Source organism: Salmo salar, chromosome 11 (genome assembly GCF_965601325.2).
Source record: "Salmo salar chromosome 11, fSalSal1, whole genome shotgun sequence".
NCBI classification, from domain to species: Eukaryota; Metazoa; Chordata; class Actinopteri; order Salmoniformes; family Salmonidae; genus Salmo; species Salmo salar.
Window position 1 is genome coordinate 63,455,610 of NC_138301.1, and position 14,737 is coordinate 63,470,346.

A 14,737-nucleotide genomic window follows, 5' to 3' on the forward strand; every position below is an offset into this window, starting at 1 on the left:
TCAGTATTACCCTCTGGTATTATCTCTAGTAGCTACAGTAAGGATCAGTATTACCCTCTGGTATTATCTCTAGTTGCTAGAGTAAGGATCAGTATTATCTCTGGTAGCTACAGTAAGGATCAGTATTACCCTCTGGTATTATCTCTAGCAGCTACAGTAAGGATCAGTATTACCCTCTGGTATTATCTCTGGTAGCTACGGTAAGGATCAGTATTACCCTCTGGTATTATCTCTGGTAGCTACAGTAAGGATCAGTATTTCTCTCTGGTATTATCTCTAGTAGCTACTGTAAGGATCAGTATTATCTCTAGTAGCTACAGTAAGGATCAGTATTACCCTCTGGTATTATCTCTAGTATCTACAGTAAGGATCAGTATTACACTCTGGTATTATCTCTAGTAGCGACAGTAAGGATCAGTATTACACTCTGGTATTATCTCTAGTTGCTACAGTAAGGATCAGTATTACCCTCTGGTATTATCTCTAGTACCTACAGTAAGGATCAGTATTACCCTCTGGTATTATCTCTAGTAGCTACAGTAAGGATCAGTATTACCCTCTGGTATTATCTCTACTTGCTACAGTAAGGATCAGTATTACCCTCCAGTATTATCTCTAGTAGCTACAGTAAGGATCAGTATTATCTCTAGTAGCTACAGTAAGGATCAGTATTATCTCTAGTAGCTACAGTAAGGATCAGTATTACCCTCTGGTATTATCTCTAGTAGCTAGAGTAAGGATCAGTATTATCTCTATTAGCTACAGTAAGGATCAGTATTACCCTCTGGTATTATCTCTAGTAGCTACGTTAAGGATCAGTATTACCCTCCGGTATTATCTCTAGTAGCTACAGTAAGGATCAGTATTATCTCTAGTAGCTACAGTAAGGATCAGTATTATCTCTAGTAGCTACAGTAAGGATCAGTATTACCCTCTGGTATTATCTCTAGTAGCTACGTTAAGGATCAGTATTACCCTCCGGTATTATCTCTAGTAGCTACAGTAAGGATCAGTATTATCTCTAGTAGCTACAGTAAGGATCAGTATTATCTCTAGTAGCTACAGTAAGGATCAGTATTACCCCCTGGTATTATCTCTAGTTGCTAGAGTAAGGATCAGTATTATCTCTGGTAGCTACAGTAAGGATCAGTATTACCCTCTGGTATTATCTCTAGCAGCTACAGTAAGGATCAGTATTACCCTCTGGTATTATCTCTGGTAGCTACGGTAAGGATCAGTATTACCCCCTGGTATTATCTCTAGTAGCTACAGTATGGATCAGTATTATCTCTAGTAGCTACAGTAAGGATCAGTATTACCCTCTGGTATTATCTCTAGTTGCTACAGTAAGGATCAGTATTACCCTCTGGTATTATCTCTAGTAGCTACAGTAAGGATAAGTATTACCCTCTGGTATTATCTCTAGTAGCTACGTTAAGGATCAGTATTACCCTCCGGTATTATCTCTAGTAGCTACAGTAAGGATCAGTATTATCTCTAGTAGCTACAGTAAGGATCAGTATTATCTCTAGTAGCTACAGTAAGGATCAGTATTACCCCCTGGTATTATCTCTAGTAGCTACAGTAAGGATCAGTATTATCTCTAGTAGCTACAGTAAGGATCAGTATTACCCTCTGGTATTATCTCTAGTAGCTACAGTAAGGATAAGTATTACCCTCTGGTATTATCTCTAGTAGCTACAGTAAGGATCAGTATTAACCTCTGGTATTATCTCTAGTAGCTACAGTACGGATCAGTATTATCTCTAGTAGCTACAGTAAGGATCAGTATTACCCTCTGGTATTATCTCTAGTAGCTACAGTAAGGATAAGTATTACCCTCTGGTATTATCTCTAGTAGCTACAGTAAGGATCAGTATTACCCTCTGGTATTATCTCTAGTAGCTACAGTAAGGATCAGTATTACCCTCTGGTATTATCTCTAGCTACTGTAAGGATCAGTATTATCTCTAGTAACTACAGTAAGGATCAGTATTACCCTCTGGTATTATCTCTAGTAGCTACAGTAAGGATCAGTATTACCCTCTGGTATTATCTCTAGTAGCTACAGTAAGGATCAGTATTACACTCTGGTATTATCTCTAGTAGCTACAGTAAGGTTCAGTATTACACTCTGGTATTATCTCTAGTAGCTACAGTAAGGATCAGTATTATCTCTAGTAGCTACAGTAAGGATCAGCATTACCCTCTGGTATTATCTCTAGTTGCTACGTTAAGGATCAGTATTACCCTCCGGTATTATCTCTAGTAGCTACAGTAAGGATCAGTATTATCTCTAGTAGCTACTGTAAGGATCAGTATTATCTCTAGTAGCTACAGTAAGGATCATTATTACCCTCTGGTATTATCTCTAGTAGCTACGTTAAGGATCAGTATTACCCTCCGGTATTATCTCTAGTAGCTACAGTAAGGATCAGTATTATCTCTAGTAGCTACAGTAAGGATCAGTATTATCTCTAGTAGCTACAGTAAGGATCAGTATTACCCCCTGGTATTATCTCTAGTAGCTACAGTAAGGATCAGTATTATCTCTAGTAGCTACAGTAAGGATCAGTATTACCCTCTGGTATTATCTCTAGTTGCTAGAGTAAGGATCAGTATTACCCTTTGGTGTTATCTCTAGTAGCTACAGTAAGGATCAGTATTACCCTCTGGTATTATCTCTAGTTGCTAGAGTAAGGATCAGTATTATCTCTGGTAGCTACAGTAAGGTTCAGTATTACCCTCTGGTATTATCTCTAGCAGCTACAGTAAGGATCAGTATTACCCTCTGGTATTATCTCTGGTAGCTACGGTAAGGATCAGTATTACCCTCTGCTATTATCTCTGGTAGCTACAGTAAGGATCAGTATTTCTCTCTGGTATTATCTCTAGTAGCTACTGTAAGGATCAGTATTATCTCTAGTAGCTACAGTAAGGATCAGTATTACCCTCTGGTATTATCTCTAGTATCTACAGTAAGGATCAGTATTACACTCTGGTATTATCTCTAGTAGCGACAGTAAGGATCAGTATTACACTCTGGTATTATCTCTAGTTGCTACAGTAAGGATCTGTATTACCCTCTGGTATTATCTCTAGTAGCTACAGTAAGGATCAGTATTACCCTCTGGTATTATCTCTAGTAGCTACAGTAAGGATTAGTATTACCCTCTGGTATTATCTCTACTTGCTACAGTAAGGATCAGTATTACCCTCCAGTATTATCTCTAGTAGCTACAGTAAGGATCAGTATTATCTCTAGTAGCTACAGTAAGGATCAGTATTATCTCTAGTAGCTACAGTAAGGATCAGTATTACCCTCTGGTATTATCTCTAGTAGCTAGAGTAAGGATCAGTATTATCTCTATTAGCTACAGTAAGGATCAGTATTACCCTCTGGTATTATCTCTAGTAGCTACGTTAAGGATCAGTATTACCCTCCGGTATTATCTCTAGTAGCTACAGTAAGGATCAGAATTATCTCTAGTAGCTACAGTAAGGATCAGTATTATCTCTAGTAGCTACAGTAAGGATCAGTATTACCCTCTGGTATTATCTCTAGTAGCTACAGTAAGGATCAGTATTATCTCTAGTAGCTACAGTAATGATCAGTATTATCTCTAGTAGCTACAGTAAGGATCAGTATTATCTCTAGTAGCTACAGTAAGGATCAGTATTACCCCCTGGTATTATCTCTAGTAGCTACAGTAAGGATCAGTATTATCTCTAGTAGCTACAGTAAGGATCAGTATTACCCTCTGGTATTATCTCTAGTAGCTACAGTAAGGATCAGTATTACCCTCTGGTATTATCTCTAGTAGCTACAGTAAGGATCAGTATTACCCTCTGGTATTATCTCTAGTAGCTACAGTAAGGATAAGTATTACCCTCTGGTATTATCTCTAGTAGCTACAGTAAGGATCAGTATTAACCTCTGGTATTATCTCTAGTAGCTACAGTACGGATCAGTATTATCTCTAGTAGCTACAGTAAGGATCAGTATTACCCTCTGGTATTATCTCTAGTAGCTACAGTAAGGATAAGTATTACCCTCTGGTATTATCTCTAGTAGCTACAGTAAGGATCAGTATTACCCTCTGGTATTATCTCTAGTAGCTACAGTAAGGATCAGTATTACCCTCTGGTATTATCTCTAACTACTGTAAGGATCAGTATTATCTCTAGTAACTACAGTAAGGATCAGTATTACCCTCTGGTATTATCTCTAGTAGCTACAGTAAGGATCAGTATTACCCTCTGGTATTATCTCTAGTTGCTACAGTAAGGATCTGTATTACCCTCTGGTATTATCTCTAGTAGCTACAGTAAGGATCAGTATTACCCTCTGGTATTATCTCTAGTAGCTACAGTAAGGATTAGTATTACCCTCTGGTATTATCTCTACTTGCTACAGTAAGGATCAGTATTACCCTCCAGTATTATCTCTAGTAGCTACAGTAAGGATCAGTATTATCTCTAGTAGCTACAGTAAGGATCAGTATTATCTCTAGTAGCTACAGTAAGGATCAGTATTACCCTCTGGTATTATCTCTAGTAGCTAGAGTAAGGATCAGTATTATCTCTATTAGCTACAGTAAGGATCAGTATTACCCTCTGGTATTATCTCTAGTAGCTACGTTAAGGATCAGTATTACCCTCCGGTATTATCTCTAGTAGCTACAGTAAGGATCAGAATTATCTCTAGTAGCTACAGTAAGGATCAGTATTATCTCTAGTAGCTACAGTAAGGATCAGTATTACCCTCTGGTATTATCTCTAGTAGCTACAGTAAGGATCAGTATTATCTCTAGTAGCTACAGTAATGATCAGTATTATCTCTAGTAGCTACAGTAAGGATCAGTATTATCTCTAGTAGCTACAGTAAGGATCAGTATTACCCCCTGGTATTATCTCTAGTAGCTACAGTAAGGATCAGTATTATCTCTAGTAGCTACAGTAAGGATCAGTATTACCCTCTGGTATTATCTCTAGTAGCTACAGTAAGGATCAGTATTACCCTCTGGTATTATCTCTAGTAGCTACAGTAAGGATCAGTATTACCCTCTGGTATTATCTCTAGTAGCTACAGTAAGGATAAGTATTACCCTCTGGTATTATCTCTAGTAGCTACAGTAAGGATCAGTATTAACCTCTGGTATTATCTCTAGTAGCTACAGTACGGATCAGTATTATCTCTAGTAGCTACAGTAAGGATCAGTATTACCCTCTGGTATTATCTCTAGTAGCTACAGTAAGGATAAGTATTACCCTCTGGTATTATCTCTAGTAGCTACAGTAAGGATCAGTATTACCCTCTGGTATTATCTCTAGTAGCTACAGTAAGGATCAGTATTACCCTCTGGTATTATCTCTAACTACTGTAAGGATCAGTATTATCTCTAGTAACTACAGTAAGGATCAGTATTACCCTCTGGTATTATCTCTAGTAGCTACAGTAAGGATCAGTATTACCCTCTGGTATTATCTCTAGTAGCTACAGTAAGGATCAGTATTACCCTCTGGTATTATCTCTAGTAGCTACAGTAAGGATAAGTATTATCTTTAGTAGCTACAGTAAGGATCAGTATTATCTCTAGTAGCTACAGTAAGGATCAGTATTACCCTCTGGTATTATCTCTAGTAGCTACGGTAAGGATCAGTATTATCTCTAGTAGCTACAGTAAGGATCAGTATTACCCTCTGGTATTATCTCTAGTTGCTACGTTAAGGATCAGTATTACCCTCCGGTATTATCTCTAGTAGCTACAGTAAGGATCAGTATTATCTCTAGTAGCTACTGTAAGGATCAGTATTATCTCTAGTAGCTACAGTAAGGATCAGTATTACCCCTGGTATTATCTCTAGTATATACAGTAAGGATCAGTATTATCTCTAGTAGCTACAGTAAGGATCAGTATTACCCTCTGGTATTATCTCTAGTAGCTACAGTAAGGATCAGTATTACCCTCTGGTATTATCTCTAGTTGCTAGAGTAAGGATCAGTATTACCCTCTGGTGTTATCTCTAGTAGCTACAGTAAGGATCAGTATTACCCTCTGGTATTATCTCTAGTTGCTAGAGTAAGGATCAGTATTATCTCTGGTAGCTACAGTAAGGATCAGTATTACCCTCTGGTATTATCTCTAGCAGCTACAGTAAGGATCAGTATTACCCTCTGGTATTATCTCTAGTAGCTACTGTAAGGATCAGTATTATCTCTAGTAGCTACAGTAAGGATCAGTATTACCCTCTGGTATTATCTCTAGTAGCTACAGTAAGGATCAGTATTACCCTCTGGTATTATCTCTAGTAGTTTACAGTAAGGATCAGTATTACCCTCTGGTATTATCTCTAGTAGCTACAGTAAGGATCAGTATTACCCTCTAGTATTATCTCTAGTAGCTACAGTAAGGATTAGTATTACCCTCTGGTATTATCTCTAGTAGTTTACAGTAAGGATCAGTATTACCCTCTGGTATTATCTCTAGTGGCTACAGTAAGGATCAGTATTACCCTCTGGTATTATCTCTAGTAGCTACAGTAAGGATCATTACTACCCTCTGGTATTATCTCTAGTAGCTACAGTAAGGATCATTATTACCCTATGGTATTATATCTAGTAGCTACTGTAAGGATCAGTATTATCTCTAGTAGCTACAGTAAGGATCAGTATTACCCTCTGGTATTATCTCTAGTAGCTACAGTAAGGATCAGTATTACCCTCTGGTATTATCTCTACTTGCTACAGTAAGGATCAGTATTACCCTCCAGTATTATCTCTAGTAGCTACAGTAAGGATCACTATTATCTCTAGTAGCTACAGTAAGGATCAGTATTATCTCTAGTAGCTACAGTAAGGATCAGTATTACCCTCTGGTATTATCTCTAGTAGCTACGTGAAGGATCAGTATTACCCTCCGGTATTATCTCTAGTAGCTACAGTAAGGATCAGTATTATCTCTAGTAGCTACAGTAAGGATCAGTATTATCTCTAGTAGCTACAGTAAGGATCAGTATTACCCTCTGGTATTATCTCTAGTAGCTACGGTAAGGATCAGTATTATCTCTAGTAGCTACAGTAAGGATCAGCATTACCCTCTGGTATTATCTCTAGTTGCTACGTTAAGGATCAGTATTACCCTCCGGTATTATCTCTAGTAGCTACAGTAAGGATCAGTATTATCTCTAGTAGCTACTGTAAGGATCAGTATTATCTCTAGTAGCTACAGTAAGGATCATTATTACCCTCTGGTATTATCTCTAGTAGCTACGTTAAGGATCAGTATTACCCTCCGGTATTATCTCTAGTAGCTACAGTAAGGATCAGTATTATCTCTAGTAGCTACAGTAAGGATCAGTATTATCTCTAGTAGCTACAGTAAGGATCAGTATTACCCTCTGGTATTATCTCTAGTAGCTACGTTAAGGATCAGTATTACCCTCCGGTATTATCTCTAGTAGCTACAGTAAGGATCAGTATTATCTCTAGTAGCTACAGTAAGGATCAGTATTATCTCTAGTAGCTACAGTAAGGATCAGTATTACCCCCTGGTATTATCTCTAGTAGCTACAGTAAGGATCAGTATTATCTCTAGTAGCTACAGTAAGGATCAGTATTACCCTCTGGTATTATCTCTAGTTGCTAGAGTAAGGATCAGTATTACCCTTTGGTGTTATCTCTAGTAGCTACAGTAAGGATCAGTATTACCCTCTGGTATTATCTCTAGTTGCTAGAGTAAGGATCAGTATTATCTCTGGTAGCTACAGTAAGGTTCAGTATTACCCTCTGGTATTATCTCTAGCAGCTACAGTAAGGATCAGTATTACCCTCTGGTATTATCTCTGGTAGCTACGGTAAGGATCAGTATTACCCTCTGCTATTATCTCTGGTAGCTACAGTAAGGATCAGTATTTCTCTCTGGTATTATCTCTAGTAGCTACTGTAAGGATCAGTATTATCTCTAGTAGCTACAGTAAGGATCAGTATTACCCTCTGGTATTATCTCTAGTATCTACAGTAAGGATCAGTATTACACTCTGGTATTATCTCTAGTAGCGACAGTAAGGATCAGTATTACACTCTGGTATTATCTCTAGTTGCTACAGTAAGGATCTGTATTACCCTCTGGTATTATCTCTAGTAGCTACAGTAAGGATCAGTATTACCCTCTGGTATTATCTCTAGTAGCTACAGTAAGGATTAGTATTACCCTCTGGTATTATCTCTACTTGCTACAGTAAGGATCAGTATTACCCTCCAGTATTATCTCTAGTAGCTACAGTAAGGATCAGTATTATCTCTAGTAGCTACAGTAAGGATCAGTATTATCTCTAGTAGCTACAGTAAGGATCAGTATTACCCTCTGGTATTATCTCTAGTAGCTAGAGTAAGGATCAGTATTATCTCTATTAGCTACAGTAAGGATCAGTATTACCCTCTGGTATTATCTCTAGTAGCTACGTTAAGGATCAGTATTACCCTCCGGTATTATCTCTAGTAGCTACAGTAAGGATCAGAATTATCTCTAGTAGCTACAGTAAGGATCAGTATTATCTCTAGTAGCTACAGTAAGGATCAGTATTACCCTCTGGTATTATCTCTAGTAGCTACAGTAAGGATCAGTATTATCTCTAGTAGCTACAGTAATGATCAGTATTATCTCTAGTAGCTACAGTAAGGATCAGTATTATCTCTAGTAGCTACAGTAAGGATCAGTATTACCCCCTGGTATTATCTCTAGTAGCTACAGTAAGGATCAGTATTATCTCTAGTAGCTACAGTAAGGAACAGTATTACCCTCTGGTATTATCTCTAGTAGCTACAGTAAGGATCAGTATTACCCTCTGGTATTATCTCTAGTAGCTACAGTAAGGATCAGTATTACCCTCTGGTATTATCTCTAGTAGCTACAGTAAGGATAAGTATTACCCTCTGGTATTATCTCTAGTAGCTACAGTAAGGATCAGTATTAACCTCTGGTATTATCTCTAGTAGCTACAGTACGGATCAGTATTATCTCTAGTAGCTACAGTAAGGATCAGTATTACCCTCTGGTATTATCTCTAGTAGCTACAGTAAGGATAAGTATTACCCTCTGGTATTATCTCTAGTAGCTACAGTAAGGATCAGTATTACCCTCTGGTATTATCTCTAGTAGCTACAGTAAGGATCAGTATTACCCTCTGGTATTATCTCTAACTACTGTAAGGATCAGTATTATCTCTAGTAACTACAGTAAGGATCAGTATTACCCTCTGGTATTATCTCTAGTAGCTACAGTAAGGATCAGTATTACCCTCTGGTATTATCTCTAGTTGCTACAGTAAGGATCTGTATTACCCTCTGGTATTATCTCTAGTAGCTACAGTAAGGATCAGTATTACCCTCTGGTATTATCTCTAGTAGCTACAGTAAGGATTAGTATTACCCTCTGGTATTATCTCTACTTGCTACAGTAAGGATCAGTATTACCCTCCAGTATTATCTCTAGTAGCTACAGTAAGGATCAGTATTATCTCTAGTAGCTACAGTAAGGATCAGTATTATCTCTAGTAGCTACAGTAAGGATCAGTATTACCCTCTGGTATTATCTCTAGTAGCTAGAGTAAGGATCAGTATTATCTCTATTAGCTACAGTAAGGATCAGTATTACCCTCTGGTATTATCTCTAGTAGCTACTTTAAGGATCAGTATTACCCTCCGGTATTATCTCTAGTAGCTACAGTAAGGATCAGAATTATCTCTAGTAGCTACAGTAAGGATCAGTATTATCTCTAGTAGCTACAGTAAGGATCAGTATTACCCTCTGGTATTATCTCTAGTAGCTACAGTAAGGATCAGTATTATCTCTAGTAGCTACAGTAATGATCAGTATTATCTCTAGTAGCTACAGTAAGGATCAGTATTATCTCTAGTAGCTACAGTAAGGATCAGTATTACCCCCTGGTATTATCTCTAGTAGCTACAGTAAGGATCAGTATTATCTCTAGTAGCTACAGTAAGGATCAGTATTACCCTCTGGTATTATCTCTAGTAGCTACAGTAAGGATCAGTATTACCCTCTGGTATTATCTCTAGTAGCTACAGTAAGGATCAGTATTACCCTCTGGTATTATCTCTAGTAGCTACAGTAAGGATAAGTATTACCCTCTGGTATTATCTCTAGTAGCTACAGTAAGGATCAGTATTAACCTCTGGTATTATCTCTAGTAGCTACAGTACGGATCAGTATTATCTCTAGTAGCTACAGTAAGGATCAGTATTACCCTCTGGTATTATCTCTAGTAGCTACAGTAAGGATAAGTATTACCCTCTGGTATTATCTCTAGTAGCTACAGTAAGGATCAGTATTACCCTCTGGTATTATCTCTAGTAGCTACAGTAAGGATCAGTATTACCCTCTGGTATTATCTCTAACTACTGTAAGGATCAGTATTATCTCTAGTAACTACAGTAAGGATCAGTATTACCCTCTGGTATTATCTCTAGTAGCTACAGTAAGGATCAGTATTACCCTCTGGTATTATCTCTAGTAGCTACAGTAAGGATCAGTATTACCCTCTGGTATTATCTCTAGTAGCTACAGTAAGGATAAGTATTATCTTTAGTAGCTACAGTAAGGATCAGTATTATCTCTAGTAGCTACAGTAAGGATCAGTATTACCCTCTGGTATTATCTCTAGTAGCTACGGTAAGGATCAGTATTATCTCTAGTAGCTACAGTAAGGATCAGTATTACCCTCTGGTATTATCTCTAGTTGCTACGTTAAGGATCAGTATTACCCTCCGGTATTATCTCTAGTAGCTACAGTAAGGATCAGTATTATCTCTAGTAGCTACTGTAAGGATCAGTATTATCTCTAGTAGCTACAGTAAGGATCAGTATTACCCCTGGTATTATCTCTAGTATATACAGTAAGGATCAGTATTATCTCTAGTAGCTACAGTAAGGATCAGTATTACCCTCTGGTATTATCTCTAGTAGCTACAGTAAGGATCAGTATTACCCTCTGGTATTATCTCTAGTTGCTAGAGTAAGGATCAGTATTACCCTCTGGTGTTATCTCTAGTAGCTACAGTAAGGATCAGTATTACCCTCTGGTATTATCTCTAGTTGCTAGAGTAAGGATCAGTATTATCTCTGGTAGCTACAGTAAGGATCAGTATTACCCTCTGGTATTATCTCTAGCAGCTACAGTAAGGATCAGTATTACCCTCTGGTATTATCTCTAGTAGCTACTGTAAGGATCAGTATTATCTCTAGTAGCTACAGTAAGGATCAGTATTACCCTCTGGTATTATCTCTGGTAGCTACAGTAAGGATCAGTATTTCTCTCTGGTATTATCTCTAGTAGCTACTGTAAGGATCAGTATTATCTCTAGTAGCTACAGTAAGGATCAGTATTACCCTCTGGTATTATCTCTGGTAGCTACAGTAAGGATCAGTATTTCTCTCTGGTATTATCTCTAGTAGCTACTGTAAGGATCAGTATTATCTCTAGTAGCTACAGTAAGGATCAGTATTACCCTCTGGTATTATCTCTAGTAGCTACAGTAAGGATCAGTATTACCCTCTGGTATTATCTCTAGTAGTTTACAGTAAGGATCAGTATTACCCTCTGGTATTATCTCTAGTAGCTACAGTAAGGATCAGTATTACCCTCTAGTATTATCTCTAGTAGCTACAGTAAGGATTAGTATTACCCTCTGGTATTATCTCTAGTAGTTTACAGTAAGGATCAGTATTACCCTCTGGTATTATCTCTAGTGGCTACAGTAAGGATCAGTATTACCCTCTGGTATTATCTCTAGTAGCTACAGTAAGGATCATTACTACCCTCTGGTATTATCTCTAGTAGCTACAGTAAGGATCATTATTACCCTATGGTATTATATCTAGTAGCTACTGTAAGGATCAGTATTATCTCTAGTAGCTACAGTAAGGATCAGTATTACCCTCTGGTATTATCTCTAGTAGCTACAGTAAGGATCAGTATTACCCTCTGGTATTATCTCTACTTGCTACAGTAAGGATCAGTATTACCCTCCAGTATTATCTCTAGTAGCTACAGTAAGGATCACTATTATCTCTAGTAGCTACAGTAAGGATCAGTATTATCTCTAGTAGCTACAGTAAGGATCAGTATTACCCTCTGGTATTATCTCTAGTAGCTACGTGAAGGATCAGTATTACCCTCCGGTATTATCTCTAGTAGCTACAGTAAGGATCAGTATTATCTCTAGTAGCTACAGTAAGGATCAGTATTATCTCTAGTAGCTACAGTAAGGATCAGTATTACCCTCTGGTATTATCTCTAGTAGCTACGTTAAGGATCAGTATTACCCTCCGGTATTATCTCTAGTAGCTACAGTAAGGATCAGTATTATCTCTAGTAGCTACAGTAAGGATCAGTATTATCTCTAGTAGCTACAGTAAGGATCAGTATTACCCCCTTGTATTATCTCTAGTAGCTACAGTAAGGATCAGTATTATCTCTAGTAGCTACAGTAAGGATCAGTATTACCCTCTGGTATTATCTCTAGTAGCTACAGTAAGGATCAGTATTACCCTCTGGTATTATCTCTAGTAGCTACAGTAAGGATCAGTATTACCCTCTGGTATTATCTCTAGTAGCTACAGTAAGGATAAGTATTACCCTCTGGTATTATCTCTAGTAGCTACAGTAAGGATCAGTATTAACCTCTGGTATTATCTCTAGTAGCTACAGTACGGATCAGTATTATCTCTAGTAGCTACAGTAAGGATCAGTATTACCCTCTGGTATTATCTCTAGTAGCTACAGTAAGGATAAGTATTACCCTCTGGTATTATCTCTAGTAGCTACAGTAAGGATCAGTATTACCCTCTGGTATTATCTCTAGTAGCTACATTAAGGATCAGTATTACCCTCTGATATTATCTCTAGCTACTGTAAGGATCAGTATTATCTCTAGTAACTACAGTAAGGATCAGTATTACCCTCTGGTATTATCTCTAGTAGCTACAGTAAGGATCAGTATTACCCTCTGGTATTATCTCTAGTAGCTACAGTAAGGATCAGTATTACCCTCTGGTTTTATCTCTAGTAGCTACAGTAAGGATCAGTATTACACTCTGGTATTATCTCTAGTAGCTACAGTAAGGTTCAGTATTACACTCTGGTATTATCTCTAGTAGCTACAGTAAGGATCAGTATTATCTTTAGTAGCTACAGTAAGGATCAGTATTATCTCTAGTAGCTACAGTAAGGATCAGTATTACTCTCTGGTATTATCTCTAGTAGCTACGGTAAGGATCAGTATTATCTCTAGTAGCTACAGTAAGGATCAGTATTACCCTCTGGTATTATCTCTAGTTGCTACGTTAAGGATCAGTATTACCCTCCGGTATTATCTCTAGTAGCTACAGTAAGGATCAGTATTATCTCTAGTAGCTACTGTAAGGATCAGTATTATCTCTAGTAGCTACAGTAAGGATCAGTATTAACCTCTGGTATTATCTCTAGTAGCTACGTTAAGGATCAGTATTACCCTCCGGTATTATCTCTAGTAGCTACAGTAAGGATCAGTATTATCTCTAGTAGCTACAGTAAGGATCAGTATTATCTCTAGTAGCTACAGTAAGGATCAGTATTACCCTCTGGTATTATCTCTAGTAGCTACAGTAAGGATCAGTATTACCCTCTGGTATTATCTCTAGTTGCTAGAGTAAGGATCAGTATTATCTCTGGTAGCTACAGTAAGGATCAGTATTACCCTCTGGTATTATCTCTAGTAGCTAGAGTAAGGATCAGTATTATCTCTATTAGCTACAGTAAGGATCAGTATTACCCTCTGGTATTATCTCTAGTAGCTACGTTAAGGATCAGTATTACCCTCCGGTATTATCTCTAGTAGCTACAGTAAGGATCAGTATTATCTCTAGTAGCTACAGTAAGGATCAGTATTATCTCTAGTAGCTACAGTAAGGATCAGTATTATCCCCTTGTATTATCTCTAGTAGCTACAGTAAGGATCAGTATTATCTCTAGTAGCTACAGTAAGGATCAGTATTACCCTCTGCTATTATCTCTAGTAGCTACAGTAAGGATCAGTATTACCCTCTGGTATTATCTCTAGTAGCTACAGTAAGGATCAGTATTACCCTCTGGTATTATCTCTAGTAGCTACAGTAAGGATAAGTATTACCCTCTGGTATTATCTCTAGTAGCTACAGTAAGGATCAGTATTAACCTCTGGTATTATCTCTAGTAGCTACAGTACGGATCAGTATTATCTCTAGTAGCTACAGTAAGGATCAGTATTACCCTCTGGTATTGTCTCTAGTAGCTACAGTAAGGATAAGTATTACCCTCTGGTATTATCTCTAGTAGCTACAGTAAGGATCAGTTTTACCCTCTGGTATTATCTCTAGTAGCTACATTAAGGATCAGTATTACCCTCTGGTATTATCTCTAGCTACTGTAAGGATCAGTATTATCTCTAGTAACTACAGTAAGGATCAGTATTACCCTCTGGTATTATCTCTAGTAGCTACAGTAAGGATCAGTATTACCCTCTGGTATTATCTCTAGTAGCTACAGTAAGGATCAGTATTACCCTCTGGTATTATCTCTAGTAGCTACAGTAAGGATCAGTATTACACTCTGGTATTATCTCTAGTAGCTACAGTAAGGTTCAGTATTACACTCTGGTATTATCTCTAGTAGCTACAGTAAGGATCAGTATTATCTT